Source organism: Podarcis filfolensis, assembly GCF_964270895.1.
Source record: "Podarcis filfolensis genome assembly, chromosome: Z".
Lineage (NCBI taxonomy): Eukaryota > Metazoa > Chordata > Lepidosauria > Squamata > Lacertidae > Podarcis > Podarcis filfolensis.
In genome coordinates this window covers 15,225,489-15,248,644 of record NC_139617.1, presented here as the reverse complement: position 1 = coordinate 15,248,644, position 23,156 = coordinate 15,225,489, and the positions used below count along the sequence as shown (strand labels likewise).

Here is a 23,156-nt window from a genome sequence, read left to right as displayed (position 1 = left end):
TTTGCTTCAGGTTAAATCTTTTCAGGTTGTGTCCCATGGCGACCTGGAAGTAACGGAATGGGTTACTTCCGGGTCTCGCCGCTCGCGCATGCACAGGTGCTCAAAATGACGTCACGCGCATGCATAGAAGCAGCGAGTCGCGACCTGCAGACACACAGACTCAGGTTGCATTCTGCTCAGGTTGCGAATGGGGCTCTGGAACGGATCCCGTTCGCAACCAGAGGTACCACTATACTATGATATGTGGTTCAGCAGACTCCTGCCTACCAGGTTGAGTGGCCCTCTGATTGGCAGCCTTAGGGTGAGACCCAGGAGCTCATTCCTTAGCTGGCAACACTGTAGCCTTGGATTCAATGCTGGAGTCATTGCTGGAGTCATGACAGATCCATGTGAAAGAGAAAATGCCCATGTTCCATGCAACTGTCATCCCACTTCCCACCTTCTGATGCAAGCTTCAGATTTCTTCATTCAGTTATGGTGATTCAGTTAGCTCTCCTACAAGATCTAGATTCCTTTCAGGATACAGAATCTCTGTTTCACCTGCCCAGCTAGTTGTGCAAATGTAAGAGAGGGAGGCAGCCAGCCAACTGCTTTGCTCTGAGAGAGGGGGCCAGATAGAAGGTGGAAGACTGTAGCTTTTCTTCTCTTATGAAGGATACACACCTGAGGTAGTGGCATGCTCAAAGCCAATCTGAATGAATAGCATATTCTACTGTTATTCACTGGCAGGGAAAATAATCTTTTTTAAGAACACTAAGCCCCTTCCCCAACCCCCAGATACCATATTCAACAAGTCTTTTGGCTTCTGAGATGAAGCATTGAACCCACCACCTACCTGTATTCCTTTATTTTAAACTTCATTTAAAGCAAACTGAAATATGGTGCTCTTGGGTAACTGAATTATGTGCCCAAGGTCACATTTTATGCAGTTTCTTACCTGCCACAGATTCAAGTTATAAACACAGTCCTGAAAAATCTACCTCCTATTTTTGAAACTAACTTTTTACTCCACCCCTCTTCCATTTTCTTCCATCTTCATGGCAACCCCATGAAGTAGGTTAATCTGAGAGATGGTGACCTCCCCAAGGTCATCCAGTGAGCTTCATGGCTGAGTGGGGCCCACCTTCTGGAGCTAGTCCAGAGAGCTAGCTTATCTATGATACTGACTAAGCTTGGAACTGTCCAAGCAGTTCAGCAATGGAACCAGTTACTGTGTGTGTTCACTCTCCCACAACAGAGGTTTTCAAGTAGAGGCTGGACAGCCATCTGTTGTGGGATGCTGTAGCTCTGAATTACTGGCATCAAGCAGATGGGCTTCTGGACCCTTGCCAACCCTATTTTTCTATGACTCTGCATGTAGAAGCATTATGGCTCTTCGCAGAATATGGCTGTGACAACATACGGGAGTTGATGGCAATCTCGGCAGAAGTTTTATTGACATGTGCACTCCCCCAAGTCTATAGGAATTGCTAGTGTTTTCTAGTGAGAAAATGTTGGATATCGGGTGGAGAAACTCAGCTTGAATTCCCAGCTCAGCTGGTACAACGTGGCTTCTTGACTGGACAGCTCCCTTCCTCCTACAGCAGAACTTCCCAAGGAGCTGCCCCTTACAGTGCTGGACAGCTCCCCAGCCTGACTTGTTAACAAAGAGGAACTTGAGCCACACCACTCAGGGTTGGCAGAAACACGATACTTGTCCAAAGGCCCCTGGAATCTGAGTGCTAGCTTTGCTTATAAAAAACAAGGGGGAGAGAGATTTATGGAGCTTGCAGGCAGCTGGATATCAGCTTGTGTGTCAGCTGGACACATTTTTATCACTCCAGTGTCTATACAGTTGATGGCTGTAGTCAGATAACAATGGAAAAGTAATAGCCTGGCAGGCAGGCAGGCAGCCTAAGCAAGTTATGTCTATCTAATGGGGACAGATTGTCCTTGGTGAAAGAATTTCTAAACCATTGGATTCAAAACAATGACTTTCATTAGTGGAGAAAGCCAGCCAGATCTGTCATAAAGCAGTTTGTGTGTGTGTGCGTGCGCGCGCGCATGCATGCATGCAAGACCCCCCCCCCCCCCACATCAGCATTTTCCCAAGTGCAGAGCAACCAGAATTGGAAGATGGCTTGTTGACTCAGCATATTAATTTACCACAGCCCGTTGCCAAAAGACTGGAAATCTGAAGGCAGATGATTTTCAACTTTAGGAGAGGAAAGAAAAATTCCACTGCCAGTTGTAGGCTTTAAAGGGCTGTATCTAATTTATCACCCTCTAAAAGCTGCAATAACTCCTCAAGGAGGTAGTTAGGGTGGGTGGAGGGAAATCCTTACAGCAATTCAAAAATAAAACAAGACGCCCAGAGAGAAGAGCCTCTTTACTTGCAGGATCCAGAAGAGTTTCAGCAGACCTGACCAGGAATGCTTTAGGCATAAGCATTATTCTTGTAGGACAAAGGGTCAAGCTTACTACAGGTCATAACCTTGGGAGGATGTCGGGCAGGGATCCAGAATCCTTGCCAAGCTCTGGCCAAAAATGGGAGCTACAAGATATCAAGCTTGGCCTCTCCACAAAAAATCTCTTGAGCATCAGTTGGCCAGAGGAGATTATGTGACAAGGCACAGACATATATTCAAGCCATTGGTCCATCTATGGTCTGTTCTGGCTTGCAGCAACAATCCAGGGGAACTTTCTAGCTCCTCTACCAGAGATCTTTTAAACTATATGTACTGGCTAGTGAATCTCAGCTGCTGAACTACAGCCCACCCACCTTTAAAAGCTTCTTGACAAGGAGTATCCTCTGTCCTAAATGATCAAGAAGGGAAGTTAGCTTGTTCCTTACATATTTGTCTGCCTCACTCATTGAGAGTCATGCCCACAGACTGAACGGTGGGTTGTATCTCAAAGCAGGGGGTGACCTATTCTTAACCTTTGATTCTTTTAAGGGAAAAAAAATTCTGAAGTTAATATATTTTTTAAAAAGCTTTTATGGTTAAGGTAGGTCTCCATTTCTGAGAACTGCAAAATGCCAGTTAAGCCACAGTTGCTGAATGATCACAAGAACAAAAGAAAAGCCTGCTGGACCAGGCCAGGATGGATCTAATCCATCATCGTATTCACTCTGTTGCCGGCAAATGCCCACTGGAATTCTGAAAGCAGGACCTTGGTGTAATAGCTCTTTCCCCATTTGGTATTCCCAGCAAGGGCTATTCAGAGGCATACTTCCTCCAACCATAAAACATAGTCATTGTAGCTAGTAGGCATAGTTAACCTGTGGCGGTTGTTCTCGGCCCCCTTTTCAGTGGTGGCCCTATACCTCTATAATACCCTCCCTTGGAATATCCATATATGTCTGTCCCTTAGAACAGAGTTCCCCAACCTTGGGTCTCCAGCTGTTTTTGGACTACAACTCCCATCATCCCTCGCTAGCAAGACCAGTGGTCAAGGAGGATGGGAATTGTAGTCCAAAAACAGCTGGAGGCCCAAGGTTGGGGAACACTGCCTTAGAAGATTGGAAAAAGACTTTTATATTCCCATCATCCTTGACCACTGTTTTCATGTTGTTAATTGCTTCTACCGTTATTTCAAATCTTGGCATTTTAATGTTGTATTTTATTAATTATTTGTAACCCACTTTGGGAAGGTGTATAACCTAAAAGGTATGTTAGAAATCCATTGTGTTAGTGGTGGCGGCAGTGATAAATCATCCCAATCATAATCAAAAGCTGATAATGCAATCTACACTGCATGAAACATTTGCTTTGCTATGCTTACCAGATGCCTTGCAGAGGCTTGTGCAAAACTCTCAATGAGCTTGATAAACACTTCCCTGGATATTCTGTTTCCTTAAGTCTCAACTTGGTGCCCTACAGATGTTTTGGGCTGTGATACCCATCATCACTGGGCATTGGCTATTCTGACTGAGGCTGATGGGAGTTGGAATCATAGAATAATAAAGTTGGAAGGGTCAGCTAGTCCAACTCCCTGAAATGCAGGAATCTCTTAACACACAGTCCCCCTTACAATTTGAAACCATACCGGACCCTGCTTAGCTTTGCAAATATGCTAGTAGTTTTATTGCTGCAATTAACCCTAATCCTTGCTGTTGTCCAAAATGACTGCAGGGTTGAGGAAGGCTGCTTTAAGCTATCCAATATTCCCCTAGGAGTTGCTCCTCTCCACTTCAAGCCTATGTGGCTCTTCTGGCTGACCTATGACTTGTGTTGCTGGAATACAACTCCCATCATTTATTTTATTTGAATAATTTATATGCCACTTTTCATTCAGAGAATAGTAAGGCAGTCTAGCCATCTATGCCGTACACCACATGAACAAGTCTGCCCACATGCAGCAGAATCCAGGAGTAACATGAATTTTTTTAACTTCCTGAATTGCTGCTGAAATGGTTGCTTTAGCTCCACGTGGTATTTTTTCAAGAGGACTGCATTGGAATTTGCAACATTTATAAATCGAATGACTGAGGTGCCTTGACTGAAATGTATGTTCCGTATAAAGAGTATTCCTTTTTAGCTTTCTCTGTTACATTGAAAACAGTTCATGAATGAAGGAATGGAGACCAAAATACATGCTTGGTGGCACTTGAGAAAGAATCTTGCAAGATTCCTGGGAGGCACATTGGTGGAAATGAATTGCAATGGCAGAATAGTCAATGTAATGGGGGAGTTGAAAGTGGGTTTGAGGATGTTAAACATTGGTACCTGATTTCCATGCAATGAGAATGCATCACTGTATGTTTTACTTGGGGAGAAAATAATCCATACTAAAGGAAACTGCTTCTTAAAGCCCTAATGCTGCTTTGATTTGCCAGATGAGGAATGCATAGCATAATAAGCCTGCATCTACTATTTTTATATCATTACATTATTGAGCCACACTTACTATGGTTATCGCATCTCAATTTTTAGAATTGTTTCACGTGGATGTGTATCATTGAGTGTTTCAATTTACTTTTTCTCTGACTCCACCTGTATTTGAATGAGAGATTCATAGGTCATGATTTAGTGCACCTGGAGGCCCACATGTTCCCATCCCTGTCTATCCTATTGCAATCATATGGACCATAAACAGACCAAAACACAAGGGAAGCTCTTCATGAAGGAACCGTGACCAGCACTGCACAGAATCAGATTCTCCATCTTAAGCAGAAGGATCCGGTTCCTGTTCATCACCCCTCTCAACCCTATTTTAAAACCCTATTTTAAAGGTAAAGGACCCCTGACAGTTAAGTCCAGTCACAAATGACTCTGGGATTGCGGCGCTCATCTCACTTTTCTGGCCGAGGGAGCCGACGTTTGTCCACATACAGTTTTTCTGGGTCATGTGGCCAGCATGACTAAGCCGCTTCTGGTGAAACCAGAGTAGCGCATGGAAACGCCGTTTACCTTCCCGCCGGAGCGGCACCTATTTATCTATTTGCACTTTGACCTGCTTTTGAACTGCTAGGTTGGCAGGAGCAGGGACGGAGCAACGGGAGCTCACCCCATTGCGGGGATTCGAACCGCTGACCTTCTGATCGGCAAGCCCTAGGCTCAGTGGTTAGACCACAGTGCCACCCATGTCCCCCTTCTTTGTGAGGCAAGGGTTCGGCTCTATCTTTGAGAGAGGACTTTGCCCACCTGAAGTGCATTTTTTTCTTTCTCTTTCTGTTTTCATTTAGATTACTTTGTTTCTTATTGTATTGCATTATGAAAAAGCCTTAATAAAATTTCATGAAAAAGAAAAGGTGTGGAGAAGCTTTTTCTGCTTGAGAATCACATTCACTTCTGGGCCGTCTATGGGAGGGGGCAGGGACGGGCCGGACACACATGCCTGTGGTAAATAAGGCCGTAGCAAGAAAATATGAATCTTGATGTGTGTAGCTCAGTTGGTAGAGCATAAGACTCTTAATCTCAGGGCCATGGGTGTGAGCCCCATGTTGGGCAAAACATTCCTGCAATGCAGGGGGCTGGACTATAAATGGCCCTCGTGGTCGCTTCCAACTCTATAATTCTATGATTCTACCTTTGTATAGAAGACTAGCTTGCACACAAACTCACATACTCTGTTCTGCCTTACAGCCAGGCAAGCAAGAAAAGCATGACCACAGTTCATGAACATATTCAAGCCAGGCAAAAACACTCAAGGAGCATGCAAGGCAGAGCCAGTGAGGTGTGTAGCTTGAGAGGAGGGGTGATTTGAGGAGAGTCCTGAGGACCAGATACTGGAGGAGCTGCATTTTGCACCTGGGCCTGAGGTTTTTCATCCTTCTGTTAAGTCCTAGTTCCCAGAGGGCTGCTGGTGCAGGGGGCACTCTTCTTGATATACTTCTTCATGGTAGAAATAAATTGTTCAGTGTGTGCATAATGTCTATGTCAGTGGAGTGTTTTAACAGCCATCTTTATATCATACCTTGAATAAGCTGCACTTCTTATTGTGTGAATAAGTGATAAAAGGGAGTAGTAAAAAAGAAGGAACCTAGGCTGCCATGATATTATACACATTTATCTCCTGCTGTAAATTAGATGCCGTTCAGTACTGCAATTAATAGGTAAAAGAACACACAGAAAGAAGGAAAAAACACATTAAGGGATTATGACCTAGGCGCATGCGCGCATGCACACACACAATGCATACACTCTCTCACACACATAAATCTGGCTTCTTTTCTTAGACCTCTTAAATATTCAGGCTTTGTAATTCAGTTGAAGTAGTTTAATGTCTAATATTTAATGTAACACTTTGAGCCACTTAATTTCATATTCCAAAGCTTTAATGGGCATAATACTAGATAGATGATTGTACTATTAGTCTAATCTTTGACAGTATCCATATGGTGCTCTGGAAATGATGTACGTGTTTGGCTTTTCAAGCAGGTTTTTGAATTCAAAATAATGATAACCACTGAAGGTGTTTCTGTCGTAAAAGTAAGTTACACTGTGATCTTCAACTCTGTATTGCCTTATACATGCCCTTTTATTTTATCATTATTTTCACAGAGATAGGGAACAATGAATCTTTTCAAGATCTAAACAATGAATCTTTACCAATCATTTGGCAGTCTATTATGAACTAGGGTAATAGCAATGATATCTGAGCCTCTGAAGTAAAGCATCCCTAATTCCTTTGTTATTGACTCCCTCAAATTTTGTATTTTGGGTCTGGCAATGGTGGTTCATATTGACTGAAAAAGGTTCAGGATAGATGATTGCTTTAACTATATGTCTAAAGACCTTCACAGCAGATCACCATTGGAAACAAGTTTAAAAAGGGAGAAGGAACCTGTGGCCCAGCAAATGTTGCAAGACTGTAACTTATATCAGTTGCAGCCAGCATGGCCAAATAGTCAGAGATTATAGGAACCATACTTGAACAACAACTGAAGAGATGGTGCCATCACTGAAACAGCTCTACTGCAGGCCGAACTGTCAAGAGGTACTGGAATATTCACTGGAATATTGTTTTATCAAGGTTTTTTTTTTTTAATAATCCACTATCAATCTAAATCTATATCTGCATCACCTATGTTGTGTCTTGAAGCTGCATTCATTTTAACCCACTGGAAATTTGGATGCCAACTGGTGGCTTAATCATTTGGCATGTCACTGCTTTCCTCAGTGCAACCTTGAGATGTTACAAATGGGGAAGACCAGAGCTTAGTGGTAGAATACCTGCTTATTATACAGAAGGTCACAGGTCCAATTTCTGACACCTCCAGATAGGGATGGGAATGTCCGCTGCCTGAATTTTTGGAGAGCTGTTGGAGTAATTATGTTTTTACTTATGCTTTTGGATTTAAATATGTTATAAGTCTCTTGGATACATTTTTGTATAGCAAGCGGCTGTAAGCTCAAATAATGATAACAATGATTACAGCTGAGAGTGTTACGATTAGGATACAGTTGTATTTTTCTTTAAGTTCTTTCTGGAATGTTGCTTGAATATTTTCAATCAAAAGGAAGTTAGGGAGTCAAAAGAGTTGTGGCTTGTTTGGCTGCTGACAATCATGAAGGGTGAATCAAAACCACCTTGAAAAATATGCTGTCTCAATAGATCATACAGACAAACTCTAATTCTCACAAATTTTGGCAGATGTAGACACTGGTGCATCGGAGTGCAGTCATTCTGCCACAAATACTTTCAAGGAAAACTTGTCAAAATTGCTGCCAATTTTTTCTGCAGCTAATGCAAGAGATGTGATTGTCTTCAGAACAGAATCATCACATTCAGCAGTAAATAAGCATCATTCTTTGGTCACACAACTCTCAGTGAAGAACATTATTATTAAATTTAATTAAAGCATGTAAAAACCATCGGAATTAACAGTACTTTTCTTGTTTGCAAACCAAGTTCAATTATTTTATTTTCCTGGACAAATACCTCAGTTTGAACTGGTGTTGCGCAAATTGTGAAATTAATCAAATTGAAAGTTCATGGCGAATATTAATGTCAGCTGCAATTAATATGTTGGAATGAAACTCATTTCCTTTTGCCTTGAAGCAGATGGAAGCTGGGCCAGAAAGCAAGAGTCCAAATATTTACTAACTTCAGCTACAAGTTTAGAAAGGAAAAGGTTACAGCAATATAATTTGACAGTTTGAAAATGTATTCCCCCCCTTCATTTGCTTACTCTTTCTGTCATGAACCTGTTTGTCAGTTAAAGTTATCGTCAGAGTATCTTTTCAAGTCTTCTCTACCTCCAGAGTATATGAGTAAATGATTACTTCCCCCCCCCTGTGGTGGCATGCCCACTGGCGGAGGAAGAGGAGTGCAGGGGGAGCGCACCGCGCCTGGAAGCACGATCCTGGTGGGGTGCCATCGTGGCTGCCCCCCTGCCCGCGCTGGGCACCATGCCCCCAGGATGCGTGCCAGCCCTGGCCCCGCCTGCTCTCCGCCCCCCAGTGCCGGAGCATGAAGCTCTGCCACTGGGCATGCCAGCTTTGGGAATTCTTCATTAGGGTCCGTCCAGACTGGGTTTTTTTGGGGGGGGGGCGGATGGACGGACAATGTAGGTGTATGATGCAACATGCCACTCACGCAATAATAGTGCATTAATGGTGGATTTATATTGGATTGTCCACACATCATTTCACTTTCTTAGTTGTTCTGCGATGGTTCCCCTATGTTACCATATTATCCCCCATTTGGAGGGGCACTCTGGTACTATAGCACAACAAAAGTGGAACAAAAAAGTGGTTTGTAGTTTAAAAAGTTACAGGATTTTAGCAAGAAATTATAAGACATGCATCTGATGCAAATGAAGCAAGAGCTTCATTTTTTTACAAGAGCAAAGTATGATCGCCTATACAGTCATACCTCGGGATGAATATGCTTCGGGTTAGGCAAATTCGGGTTGCGCTCTGCGGCGACCTGGAAGTAATGGAGCGCGTTACTTCCGGGTTTCGTCACGCGCGCATGCGCAGACCATCAAAATGGCGTCACGCGCACACGTAGACGCGCCGTCAAGTCTTGCATTCCATTCGGGATGCGAACGGGGCTCCAGAAGGGATCCCGTTTGCATCCCGAGGTACCACTGTAAAATTAATGATAACATCCTGAGCACAAATAATCACAATTCTTCAATAGAAAGGACACCTGGAGGGGACCTTTGGGCTGCTACTGCTGTGGCTCCTTTCTTCTTTATCATCTGCTCCTCTTAGAGGAGGGGAGGGGAGCCAGTGCCCCCCCCCACGATGGTACTGAACTACAACTCTCATCAGTCCATGCCAGGGATGATGTGACTTGTATCCCAGCCACATCTGGAGGACCAATTCTGTCTTAGAATCTTAGGCTTCTTCAACTTTTACTCCTTTTAGACCACTTGCCCATTTTCAGTCTTTTATCTTTTGCTTCCACTTTTTTATTGCCGAAAACAAAACAAAAAATGCAAGCTCTGTTGGCCAGTGTGCTTTTGATTTTCCCTGGAAATTTTACCTATATTTTGTTCAAATCCCTTTTTGGCGCAGCAAAGTCCTTGTATTGTATTGTTCTGTCCCTTTTCTGAATAGGTGGGTGTGGGCTGTAGGCCTGCTGAATCTCTGTACGGACTGCTGTAAACCTGCTTCCTTCCAGCTCCCATCATCTCCTCCATGGCCCCTTTCTCTGCTATGCACACACACGCACAGAGAGCTTTATTGCAGTCCATAGACCCAAAATACACAGTACAACAGTAGTACATATCTACAGTTATTAAAGTGTAAGATCGGCCTTGCTAGCCATATCTCCTAGCAATAATTGTAGCCACTTACATATAATGTGTGTGTGTGTGTGTTTGTACAGTGGTACCTTGGGTTACATACGCTTCAGGTTACAGACTCTGCTAACCCAGAAATAGTACCTCGGGTTAATAACTTTGCTTCAGGATGAGAACAGAAATCGTGCGGTGGTGGCGCGGCAGCAGCAGGAGGCCCCATTAGCTAAAGTGGTGCTTCAGGTTAAAAACAGTTTCAGGTTAAGAACGGACCTCCAGAACGAATTAAGTGCGTAACCAGAGGTACTCATTCACGGCACCCACATACAAAACATTAACTTGTTCATAAATAATATAGTTTGGGATGAGCAGTGTGGCAGCCATGCTTTCAGATGATACCAGATTGTCCAGTCAGTTAAAACAAAATGATCTCCAAGAGGATTGCTCCAAACTGGGTGAATGGGCAGTAAAATGGAACCCACAGTTCAATGTAAGCAAAGTAAAAGGGTACAGATTGCACCATTCTACTCCATTCAAGGGATAGATCCCATCTCCTTTCACCCGGACCTGGCTGCATGCAGTTTCCATGGCACTGTGGCTTTCCACTTCCCTTTAATTCCTTTCTGAAAATCAGTCACATAGATTACAACGTGCAAGAGAGAGAATGTCGCTAAAATTGCTGAGGCCCCAAATCATGCAGAGCTGATGTTCAGAAAATATGCACATTCACGCAGCACTGTCATTTGTTAGCAGGGATGCTTAAAATATGATGTAAGGGGAAGCCAGGCTGCCGAACTCCCTTAAAACGTGCCTAGGAATTACAGCAGTCTTATGCAAGCAAAGGAAAACTTTAAACCAATTACAAATCTTGCTTGGAAGAAGGGCCTCTTAAAAATAAGAACTGTTTAAATGTCAGGTATTAATAAAAAAAAACCTGTCAATTTTAAATCCTATTTAACTTTCATGTGCTGGTTCCTTGTTGTCATAGCTGCTCATTAGGAATTTGAAACAAATGGGGGGGGGGGGGGAGAGAGAAAGCTCTGTGGAATAAAAGCCACTGAATAAGAGAATGAAGCAGTGCATACAAAATATAGTAGAAAGTAGCACAGCAAGGTATGAAATCGTTAAAATGCTCTTCACAAATTTGTTTTCTTAATTATGATTTTAAACTATGAATGCGTTTACATAAGCAACGTGGGTTTTCACCCAACCAACAGCCTCTTTCCTTTGTAAATTTTACAGCTCTATTAATTACTCTTTAGAAAAAGCATTGTTCTGAGTTTTATATATAGAGAGAAACGGTGGTAGGGCTTATTATTATTTTTATATTCTTTGCAATTTTATACCACCATTCTTCCAAGGAACTCAGGGTGCCATATATAGTTGCTCTGTCACAACAACCATGCGGAGTAGGTTCAGAACCTAGCTCTAAAACTGATTACTTTTTAGGACATGACCCTTGTTTCCAACCACCTCATCCTGGTTCTACACCTCTGTTAACTGCAATAGGAACATAAGTAAAGCCTTGGTGGATCATTCCAAAGGGACATTTAGTTCAGCATCCTGTTCAGACCTCCTGTATTCAGGTTCTTTGATCTCATGCACTTATTCCACCTTCCCTGTGTTCCCTCTGGCTCTGTTATCACAAAACTGCTGGCTACGAGCTTGTTACCAATATTAATGAATGATGGACATTCATTTATATGAGAGTGTGGCACTAGAAACTGGCTCTTTTATGTACGGGGAGGTCATTAATTCAATATTCTAGGGTCCCTCCAAATGTTCTTTTTATTGTCCATTCATGATGACGTGCTGATATAATGGCATGGCCCCTGCTATTAATACTGTTTGCAACTGCATAGGTTTTGGGGCGAACATACTGCTTTGTTTCCAATTAGTTCATTTCCCATATCTTCCTGCTGAAATTCTGTAACTCTTCATGTCACAAATGTTCCAGCTCAGTCATTAATCTTGATCCTTCCTTTGTTGTTCTATACTGCTAGATTGCCTCTGCAGATGGAAATAATGTGGTAACATTGGGGAACCATTGCAGAACAACTTGTAAAGTGGAATGATGTTTGGACAGTCCAGTATAAATGCATCACTAATGCAGTATTATTACATCAACATGTTGAAGAATACACCACACACCCGGCTAGTGAGACTTCCTACTCACTAATTTAAGTTTGAAAACCAAAAACCTTGAAATTTCTTTAAGATAATAAGAGGTGAATTGTAGGTTGGCTTATGTGTGTCTTTTCGTTGGTTTTCAAAGTTTCCAATCCTGCTATCACCATGTAAGGCTCCATTTTGTCCTAAAATACGGTAAATCCTCTCTCATACATAACAACCCCCAGTTGTGTTAACTTTCCTTCCTTAAAGTAGCCAAAAGACAACACCTGGCTCTCACAGCAATTGACCGTGAAAAATGTAGGGCATTTCTCTTATATGTTTTCCTCTGCTTCCTTATGGAATTAATTATATCCACCACTCTTGTGTGTGCTGCAGATCTTTTAGCAGATTTAATCTGCTCCACAATCTTTTCTGTTGCTCACTTATTCTTTTTGCTTCCTCCTTTGACAAGATTGCTGATCTTATAATCTTTAGCAAAATTAGGTACTTTTTGGCTAATTAAATAATCTATGGCCTTTTAAACCGTATGTGTGTGTGTGTGTGTGTGTGAGCATTTCTGTTTGTTTCTATATCGTGAATTTTTGTGTTTTTATATTGTAAACCACCCTGTGATCCTTGGATGAAAGGTGGTATAGAAATTCAAAGAATGAACAAATGAATGAATGAATTTTCAAGGGATAGCGGCAAGCAGGCTAGAGTTTGTTTCCAGTCATTTAGGGTTTTGTGTGTTTTTAAAAATCTGAATGGCAATTGCCAGTTTTGAGTTCAAATTCCAATGGCTGCAGAGGCTGCAAGTATCTGGAACACAAAGAAATGGACCCAGTTGGTGTTTTGAGCCCAAACATAGGAGCAGCTCAGCACTGCAAATCGGGCACAACCTTGTGGATCCTCTAGGGTAGATGAGAAAATCAACCAGCAAGATGGTTAGAAAGGTGGCAGACTGGTTGTATGTAGAGAAGGGCAGCTTTGTGATTTCCTAGAGGGAACTGAGACCTAGGAGTTGTATAGAAGATAGCCTTCCCACCTGAAGGAACACTCAACATGAGGCCAAGGTCTTAAGTTAGAAATCTGCACTGTATTTCTTCTTCTTAAATAATGCTTGCACTGACCATGCACACTTACTTGGGAGTAAGTCCTCTTAAAATCCCTGGGAGATAATTCTTAGTAAACATGGAATAGGTTTGCATGTATGAAAAAATAATAATTCCAAGGAGGATATTACAAAGGCAGCTTCACACAACATGGTATTTGGCCTCGGGAGCCTGATTAGGTCAAAAGTCACTCACCTGCAGGCAATCATGATTCACAATCACAGCTCTCTCTCTCTCTCTGTGTGTGTATGAATCATAGAATTGTATAGTTCGAAGGGACCCTGGGGATCATCTAGTCCAACCCTCTGCAATGCAGGAATCCTGCCCATAGCTGTCCCTGGGCTCAAACCACCAACTTTCTGGTTAACAGCCCGGCACACTAACCCACTGCACCACAACGTGTGTGTACACACACACACATTTATACACACACTTGTCGCATACTCAAGCCTATTCTGGCTTCCCATTACATGTATACATAGCGCAACATGAGCTATAGAAATGTAATAAATAAACGTGCCAATGTTTGTGTATGAAACAAGTAGTGTAATTACAAGCGCCTGCATTTGCATGACACCCCCTCCCCTTGCCCAAATAAACTTTCATACTTGCCTTTAATAGTTTATACATTGCTCCAGGCACTTTTCATGTTGTTGCTGTAGTGGAAGAGGCAACTTATAACACATTTTACAAATAATGATAAACATCAGCTCGCTGAGCCTGCGAAGCTTTGAATTAATTCTGCTTTTTGTCCCCTACTGCAAATGACTTTAAAAATTCATTTGCTAAGTGTTACATAGCTGACCACAGGCAGCTGGACTGAACAATCACGCCAGATTTCTCTCTGCATCAGAGGCAAGCGCTGAATATGCTATTAGCAGCACATTGAGCCTCTGTAGCTCGGTATTGGACACAGATGAAAAACCCTTCCAAATGGCTTTCCCTTTGAATACAGCACTTCCCTGTGGATCTTACCTAATACAAATTCCTGGATGATTTCAGCTGTGAGATACAGTATTGGATTATTTTGCTGGGCATGTCTGTTTTATTGTTGTCGATAAAGGCTCCAGCATGGAGGAATAGCACTGTTCATGTCTCCTGCGTTGCCCACAGCATGAACTTGATTGTGCACTCCATTACTGAGAAAGTCAGGGGAAATGAAAGATCTAACTTGTGAAGCAAAAGCAGCCCCCCCCCCACAAAAAGCAGAAGAGGTGTGTGTGCGTGCATGTGTGTGTCAGTATACAGGTATTCCAGAAATCATTGTGCTCTCAGAATACAAAGGAAGAAAAGGCATTTGTTTTCATTGCATTCCTGCAATACTTTTGCTGAGAGCTAGAGCTGACAAGGGCAACATGTTCTGGCCACCGCCCCAGCCACCACCACTTCATATTTCCCCTACACTTGTGCCTTTCCACCATGGACAACCTCAAAGTGGCCTGCACTCCCACAACCAGAGAGATATCTAAAGCAGAGAGATACCTAAAGCAAGCTCTCCCTCCCCAGCCATGGGCAGGGGGTGAGGAGAGAGGGAGAGAGAGTTGTGCCAACCAATACCCCCCCCCCTTTCCACATGACAACAGCAGCAACAACAACAACAGCAACAATTTCTATTCTGCTCTTCATCCAAGGATACAGGGCAGTTTACAATTTACAATTTAAAAGCACAAACATACATAACATCAGTGGCATGTGGTCAGTACGCTGGGGTCCACTAGGCCCCTAAATGTTCGCCTGACACCCCCTTCCCAAAGCCCAGGAAGCTTCCTTCTGGCTTTGGGAAGGAGGCAGAGGGGCTGCAACATCCTGTCGGAGGTCTGGCTTCTCCTTCCCAAAGCCCGTGAAGTTTATGCCTGGCTTAAGGAGGGAGGTACAGTTCTCATGCATGCAACGTCATGCCCCACAATCCCCCTTGCAAGCTGGTCCTCTCCCCCTAACTGTTCCCCTGTTCACCGCACACCACTGCATAACATGGTAACAAACCAAAACAATACCCCTCAACAGTTTAAAAGGCCTTAGATTGTTTAATAAGCCAAAGGCCTGGGAGAAGAAGGTTTTTGTCTAGTGCCTAAAGATGTTTAATGAAGGCGCCAGGTGAGGCTCCCCAGGGAGAGCAGTCCACAAATGGGGAGCCACTGTTCTCGTATTGCCACCCTCTGGACCTCTCATGGAGGGGGCACACAATGAAGGGAATCAGATGATGATCACAGTCTGGGTTGTATCATATGGGGAGAAGCAGCCCTTGAGGTATTGAGGTCCTGAGCCATATAAGGCTTTATAAATCAAAACCATCACTTTGAATTGGGCCTGGCAACTAATTGGCAGCCAGTGGAGTCAGGCCAGTAGTGGCATAATATGCTCAAATATGTGTTCTTGCACAATGAGCCTGCTCCACATGCCATAGCTGTCAACTTATAGATTTGAAAATAAGGGACCAGCAGCCTTGAAAATAAGGGACCAGCAGCCAAAATAAGCGACCTGCAGCCTCACCTGTTCCAGGCACTCCAGTCTTCCTGTCCTCCTGCACTCTGGTCAAACTCATGCTGGTAGCTTCGAGAACACTGTCCAACTAACTTTGTAACCAGAGGTTCAATAGAATCTGAATCACATGCACTACAAGGCCTATGCAGCCTCAACTTAAGATGGCCTGGCTTTGCACTGCAAAGTTTGCAGCAGCACGTGCAACAAAATGGCGTCCAGCATTCAAAAAACCACTCAGCTTGCATTAACTAGCCACACACAAGGCATGCAAGCTCCACCCCCCAGTCATTCTTAGACTTCTTATTGGGTGAGCAACACAGCCAAGCAACAAAGCTGGAGCCTCCCTCCTCCCTGGCCAGCAGGGAGGGAGGGAGTGCTTTCTTTGAAATTTAAGGGACATCATTTAAGAGACATTTAAGGGACATCCATCAATGAGGGACAGCAGTGGGACATGGCGCTGGAATAAGGGACTGTCCCTTCAAATAAGGGACACTTGACAGCTATGCCACATGCCCATGAAAAGAAATAAGAATTTTTGCAAGAAGGAAAGTTACAGGAAAATGCAGTAGAAAGTGGTGAAAAACAATTGCTTGATGCAACATTGTGTAACCTCCCAGGTAACAAATCAGAAACAGTGTTAACTGAGCTTCCCACAACAATAAACATCTCATCTAGAAACAAGCTAAAAAAAGATGATTTTTTGGGATATGGAAAGGCAGCTTGTATATTCCAAAATAATGTTTATTGAAATTCTATCCTCCAAAGAGAACTCCACTATATTTTAGGGTTGGGGACACAGCCATGTTTGTCTTGGTGAAAATTATTCTCCCAGGGAACCCAAGGCAATTCCCTTGATTAAGGTTCTTGGATCCCATGCAGAATTAATCAGTGTGAAATTACAGGAAAGTCTGCTCTCTGCCCTGTACTGGCAGCAGGAACACTGCACAAAAATAGACCTGATTCGTGACTTCTGCCTCTCTGCAGCTCCGAATGGATTAGCAAATTAAAGTGCCAGGAGGGAATTCTATCGGCTAGTGAGAATTTCAATGTGTTAAAGGCAACCTGAGCTAATGGTTTGAAATGTATGAAATGGTTCTTCGAGATACTTGCTTTCAATATGCAACCTAACCATCTGGGCAGTGCTGGGCGCGGTCAGAGCCAAAACTGGACAGAGCAACAAATGTAAATTTACCATCGGCAGGTAGGCTAGATTCCACACATGCTCACCCAGCCCTGTCTGTCACCATCATGAAAAGCAAGAGGCATTATCAGAGTTCAATGTCATGTGAAGCAGGAACATTGAGGGGTGTGTCCTGAGCAAATGTTTGATAGCCAGGTATAGAGGCCTGGAAGATCACGTTCAGCCTCTGGGTCCAAGGTTTCCCATGCTTGCTCTAGAGATCTTTAATTGTTTTTTGAGGGTGTGATTGCACTCCTTCTTGTTCATACTAGTGATGGAATATGTCTGGAATGAGGCGTCTTACATCACACCTCTCCCATTGTATTTTCCTTCCACTAGTAAAATTCATATTTACTGGTGTGCACCTGAGTTATTGACAGATATTTGCATTTAGAGTGGAACCTTGCAGAGGCAGAGCTAGCTAATCCGGCACCCAGAGCGATGCACATGCTGTGCAACCAGGGGTGGGGTGATCTGCCCATAGGGGTGGGGCAGCAATGTCACACCCCCTCACGGATGACACCTGGGGCGGGCCGCACCCCCCTCCTCCACCAGTGGAACCTTGGTTTTTGAGCATCTCGGAAGCTGAACGTTTCAGTTTTTGAATGCCAAAAACCTGGGAGTGAATGCTTCTGTTTTCGAACGTGCCTCAGAAGTCGAACGGCTTCCGAAGCGTGTTTCTCCATTTTCTCAATGGAATTTGCTGACTGCCCATTGTGTCTCGGTTGTTGAACGTTTCAGAAGTCAAATGGTCTTCTGGAATGGATTACATTCAACAGCCAAGGTACCACTTTATTTAAAAAGGGTCATAGCCAACTAAGTTTTACTCAGAGTTTTATTCTGAAAATCTGTCCCACCAGGTCCTCCAGAAGATCAGATGGAAGAAAGAAGCATTCACCATACTGAACAGTGGAGGATTTGTTCTACTCCGATTCTACCTAGAGATGCTGATTGATGAGTAGGCAATGATTGGGACACAGTTAGGTACTTGGGATACAAATACCTAAAAAACAACAACACATGTTCCCCAATATCAACCATATTGGGCTTCTGTGATCAGCAGGGGAGGCAATGTTTGTGGTGACACCACTGGGAGTTGCCTGGTTGGTGGTAACTCGTGATAGGAGCTTCTTGCCGGTGGTTCCTTGTTTGTGGAACATTATCCCTTGGCCAGTGCATCATTTGCACTCATTATTAACTATTAGGAGAATTTCTATTTGATGGCTGACCACTCAGAAATCATTAGCTTTGAGAGCAGGTGATTGCTTTTTGCAGTTTTCAAACTTTTTTTTTTAAGTTCTAATTATATTGTTTTAATATGGGCATATTTGCCACCTTGGGCTCCTTTGGAGGAAGGCCGAGTGAGCCAATGTGAACCGAAGGAGGGAGCCAACTGAACCCAATCTGGAGAAACGGACTCCTATTTTCAGGACATCTAAAGCACAACAGTCAAGTACAGAAGTGAGGCTTTTAGGGTTCAGGCTCTGAGTGTGTGGCAATCACTAAATCTGGAGAAGCAATAGGCTTTAACTGGCTGAAGTGGTGTGCAAACAGTGGCCAGCAATTCTTCTCTCCCTTCTGAAGTCCTGGATTGATGTTTAATATAATGCCTTAATTGGGATGTCAGAGAACAGTTAATGTATTAAATATGACACAGCTGTGTCAAGAAAAGCATGTGTCCCAACGAATGCAAAATAATGTACAACAGCCACCTATTTTAATGCTGCTGGCACAAACTAAACAGGACAAATGTCCCAGAGAACAATCCCTTTGTGGCTTTAAAGAAGAAGAAGGGATAAAATAACCCCCTAAGTACCTGTTATACTGAAGGAATTGCTGAAAGAAGAGACTTTTCTTTTCTTGCTTGCAGGACTCCTCAGAACTGGTAGTGGCACGTCTGGGACCACTTGTATGGTGCATCAACAGACAATGCAAGGTTTCCATCTCTCCTTTTAAGCTTGTATTTGCTCTGATATAAAAGGCTGTAAAGATCTGATGGTTAAGAAAAAATATAAAAAGTCAGCTTCTTTCAAGAAGAGCTTGTCTTTGTCCTTTACCTGGTTGTCGTTTTTTAAAAAAATGTTTTATAAATTACTGCATAGAGTACAACAGGTAGTTTTCTGTTGCAGCAACCCAAGTGCATATAATCCTACACAATGAATTGTTTGAACTCAATACGTACTGGCCAGAATTGACTAGAAAGCAAGTGATGCAGTTTAGATCTGGAATGGGGGAAACTGGAGCAGAAAGTTTCCTAGTTCAGTTTCCTAGGTTGAGGATAACCACAGACTACATTTGAACATCTCAGCTCAACAATATTTAGTTTTCAAAACCCTAGATAAAAGGTAAAGGGACACCTGAGCATTAGGTCCAGTCGTGGCCGACTCTGGGTTGCAGCGCTCATCTCGCTTTATTGGCTGAGGGAGACGGCGTACAGCTTCCGGGTTATGTGGCCAGCATGACTAAGCTGCTTCTGGTGAACCAGAGCAACACATGGAAAAGCCATTTACCTTCCCGCCGGAGTGGTACCTATTTATCTAATTGCACTTTGACATGCTTTCGAACTGCTAGGTTGGCAGGAGCAGGGACCAAGCAACGGGAGCTCTCCCCGTCACAGGGATTCAAACCGCCGACCTTCTGATCAGCCAGTCCTAGGCTCTGTGGTTTAACCCACAGAGCCACCTGCATCCACAAAAGCACTCCTTTTCCTTTCCTAATGGAACCCCTCCTCTTTCTAGGGCAGATACAACTTTGTGGGGAGGGACTTTCACAGCTTAAGACTTGCTGCAGAAAAAAAAACCCCTTTTCCAGACTTCCACCCCTGAACTCCCAAAGATTACGGAACTACCAAGAGAATTCCCTCTGCCAACCTTAACTCTTGAGCAGTTGGTTGGAATTTGTGAAGTATCCTGCCTTGATGGAGGATAGAGAGTGATGTGTGTTTGACCACACCCACTTCTGGCATGTGGTCCCTGGAAAATTGTCCAAGGGGGAATGCAGCCCTCAAACGGAAAAAGGTTCCTCACTTCTGGTCCGTTATATGTTGTTACCCAAGCATATTTCCCTGCTCTTCAGTGGACCCTTACCATGACCCACCCCTCACTCTTCGGTAGGCTATTTACTCAAGAAGTCTCTCTCAGGGTCAAGGGAATGGATTGATTGGTAGAGTGGAGTTTCCTATCTTTCAGGCCTGCTGCTGCTTCCTCCTGCAGCTCTCCTTTCCACACATACCTTTGCCTTTTACTCCCTCCCACTTTTACACAACTGACCTCATTCCTGCATCTGGAGGCTTTGGCAAGGTGGCACTTGATTCCACCGTAGGTACAATAAACAGCCTTCATCAACCTAGTGCCCTCCATATGGTCTGGTCTGCAACTCCCATCAACCCCAATTCCTACTCTACCAGATAATGTCAGGATTTGAAACTTGGATCTTTTGCATGAAAAGCATGTGACCTACCACGAAGCCCTTCTCCTTCATTAGGAAGAACTTATGAGTCATTTCCTAGTTTTATGGTTTCAGTTGTCATTTCCTAGATTTTTGTTCTATTTTGCAGTTGTAACTGTGTTTCACTGCTGCCAGGCAAATAACTTAGGTCCCAAATAGCTGAAGAACTACTTCCAGGCTTTTATCAAAAGACAGTCTTTAGAATTTAAAACTACCAATGAAAACAAATATTTAAAATGTGTGTGTGTGTGTGTCTCAGTTATTTTAAAGCTATTATATTTACTAAACCAACACGTTAAAATTATTGCATGCTCAGATTACATGCCTGGGTAGGCTTGCTGAGTTTAATTATGGAGGTCACTTGAAAAGTAGGACATAAACATATTAAAAAAATAAATTATAGTAAGTTTTAAAAGGCTGTACCTGAGATACTAAAGAGTGTGTGGGGAAAGACGAATTTTGCAATTTAGTAAATCACGCAATTCAGTTCTCTTGGGTGTTTGCTTTAAAAACAAAAAACAAACAAACAAACAACACTTATTAAGTATCCAGCATATAGAAATGTGTAACAGATTTCTAGTTTTGCTTGAGCTGTCTGAAGTGCCCTGGTGATCAGAAATAAGTAATTGCAATAATAACCTGACCAAACTCTAGGGGTTGTTTTCTGAGGCACATCAGTGCCTTTGAGCTTTTCAAAGATCCTCAGGCTTGCAAGCAATAATCCAAATTATTATGCTGCATGTTCTGAAGTGTGTATAACATTGACTACCTTATTTTTTTTTAAAAAAAGATGTCTCTTTTTCTGTTTGTTTACGTGTGTGTGTGTGCTCCAATAGATTTGTTGGAAATGTTAATAAAACTATTTTAGCATAATGAGGAGGATTATCCTATTTTAGGATAATGTGCAGACATGCAACACTGTGTGTATATATCTATATATAAACATGGGAAACAATCTGAAATGGTTTAAAAAACCTTGCGGCCTTTCGAAATTATGAGGTTATTCTCACTGTTCTGTCTGCTTTCCATGGCAGAACTCTTCCACTAGTGGTTCAAAATGTCTGCAAAAATTGCATATGTAAACTCCTAATTAAAGCTATTTGGGGATTAAGTTTCCATCAATCTTAAAGACCACACACACACACACACACACACACACACACACACACAAACAAACTGCAGAAGAAAGAAGAAATAGAAAAGATATCCTAGGTGGGTATCACACCCAAAACTTTGGGAAGTATTTGAAAGATGTCAGTTATACTGAGATAATGTCCTCCAATGAGGCCGGGTAAGCAGCCACTTTGAGGCGGTGCCCCTGTGGATGCCCCACCCACTCTACTGCCTCCGCCACTGGTGGAGAAGCAGCATTGTTATTGGTGCTGATTTCTGGTGGGATCTCGCAAGAATGGATCAATTGACTATCCAAAAAAAATTAAAGTCAGTCTTGGCTAACAGTCTACACCTCAGAGCTAAAGGGTTGGCAAGCTTTAGACTGGAAGAGATGCTAAGTATATACTAAGTATAGTGGAGTGCCACCAGTTCCCAAATCATAACCATTTATTGATGGTGCTCTGTTGTTGGCTGCCCTCCGATTATCCTTATGATATGGTGCAATATGTTTGGGCAGTGCCTGGGCTGTGGGTGGCAAACCTACAGAGTGCACACTTTTCTTCAAGCCTGATCAGATGTTCCACATGTTCCACATTACAGAGGATAATTCTTTGCTTGGAGAATTCTGGTTCAAGAACAGCCATCCAGAACATAGAAAGATGCCTTGTACTGAGCCAGACCAAATGGTCCATTTGGCTCACTCAGTACACAGACTGGCAGCAGCTTGCTGGGGTTTCCAGTAGAGGCCCTTCCCAGTACTACCTGGAGATGCTGGGGATTGAATCTAGGACCTTCTACATGGAAAGCAGGATGCTCTACCACTGAGCTATGACTTTCCCTTGTAAGAAGGAAGAGCAGAGGCACTGATGTTGTCTATCCATAGTTAGCACCTGGACTGCAGCCTGCACAGGTCACCTAGTCATGTTCCCCTCCCCCCATTACAGTGCTATGTATTATATTTTTTATTTACAATATAGTAATTATTTCAAAAAAATCATCTATACATGCAAATTGGCACGTGCAAATCTTTTGCAAACCTGCTCTCTTTTGTCTTCTTTGGGTGATGCTTTCCATCTATTTTGAAGATGCTTAAGTACAGCAGGAAGAAAGTACTGTTCTATTGATCAGACAAAGTCTTAAGGCCAATATCTAAGTATTTATACTGTACTAGGAAAGCCAGACTCAAAGTTTACGTATATTGTTTGCCAGTAACACACTGATGTTGCACACATTCTGTCCCACCTACCACAGAAGGCAAGGATGCAGCCTTTTGTTGGGTTTCCTGGTTCAAACCCCAGGGCTTGTGAGGTTAGTTTAGAGCTACTGCCAATCAGAGAAGGATAGACCAATAGTCAGTATAAGCCACCTTCCCATGTCTCTCTGATTGAATACTTTTGGAGAATCTGACCCTCTTCTACCGTGTAATTAGTAAGTATGTATTATTGTAAACTTTTCACTTGCAAATTGTGTCATGTTAATTTGCAAGGACTTAAGTTTAACTGTGTGCTCATATTTCTTTATCTGAACTCTAACA

At 42.9% G+C, this 23,156-nt stretch overlaps 1 long non-coding RNA gene across 2 annotated transcripts in view; it reads left to right on the top strand.

Annotated features, from left to right (window-relative positions):
* Nucleotides 1-18,032, top strand: part of LOC310754370 — a 36,518-nt gene extending 18,486 nt beyond the window's left edge. For both annotated transcript variants that reach the window (XR_014543769.1, XR_014543770.1), the window contains one exon: nucleotides 17,923-18,032. This is a non-coding gene — a long non-coding RNA (uncharacterized lncRNA). The remainder of the gene's footprint in view (nucleotides 1-17,922) is intronic.
* The last annotated feature ends 5,124 nt before the right edge of the window (nucleotides 18,033-23,156 follow it).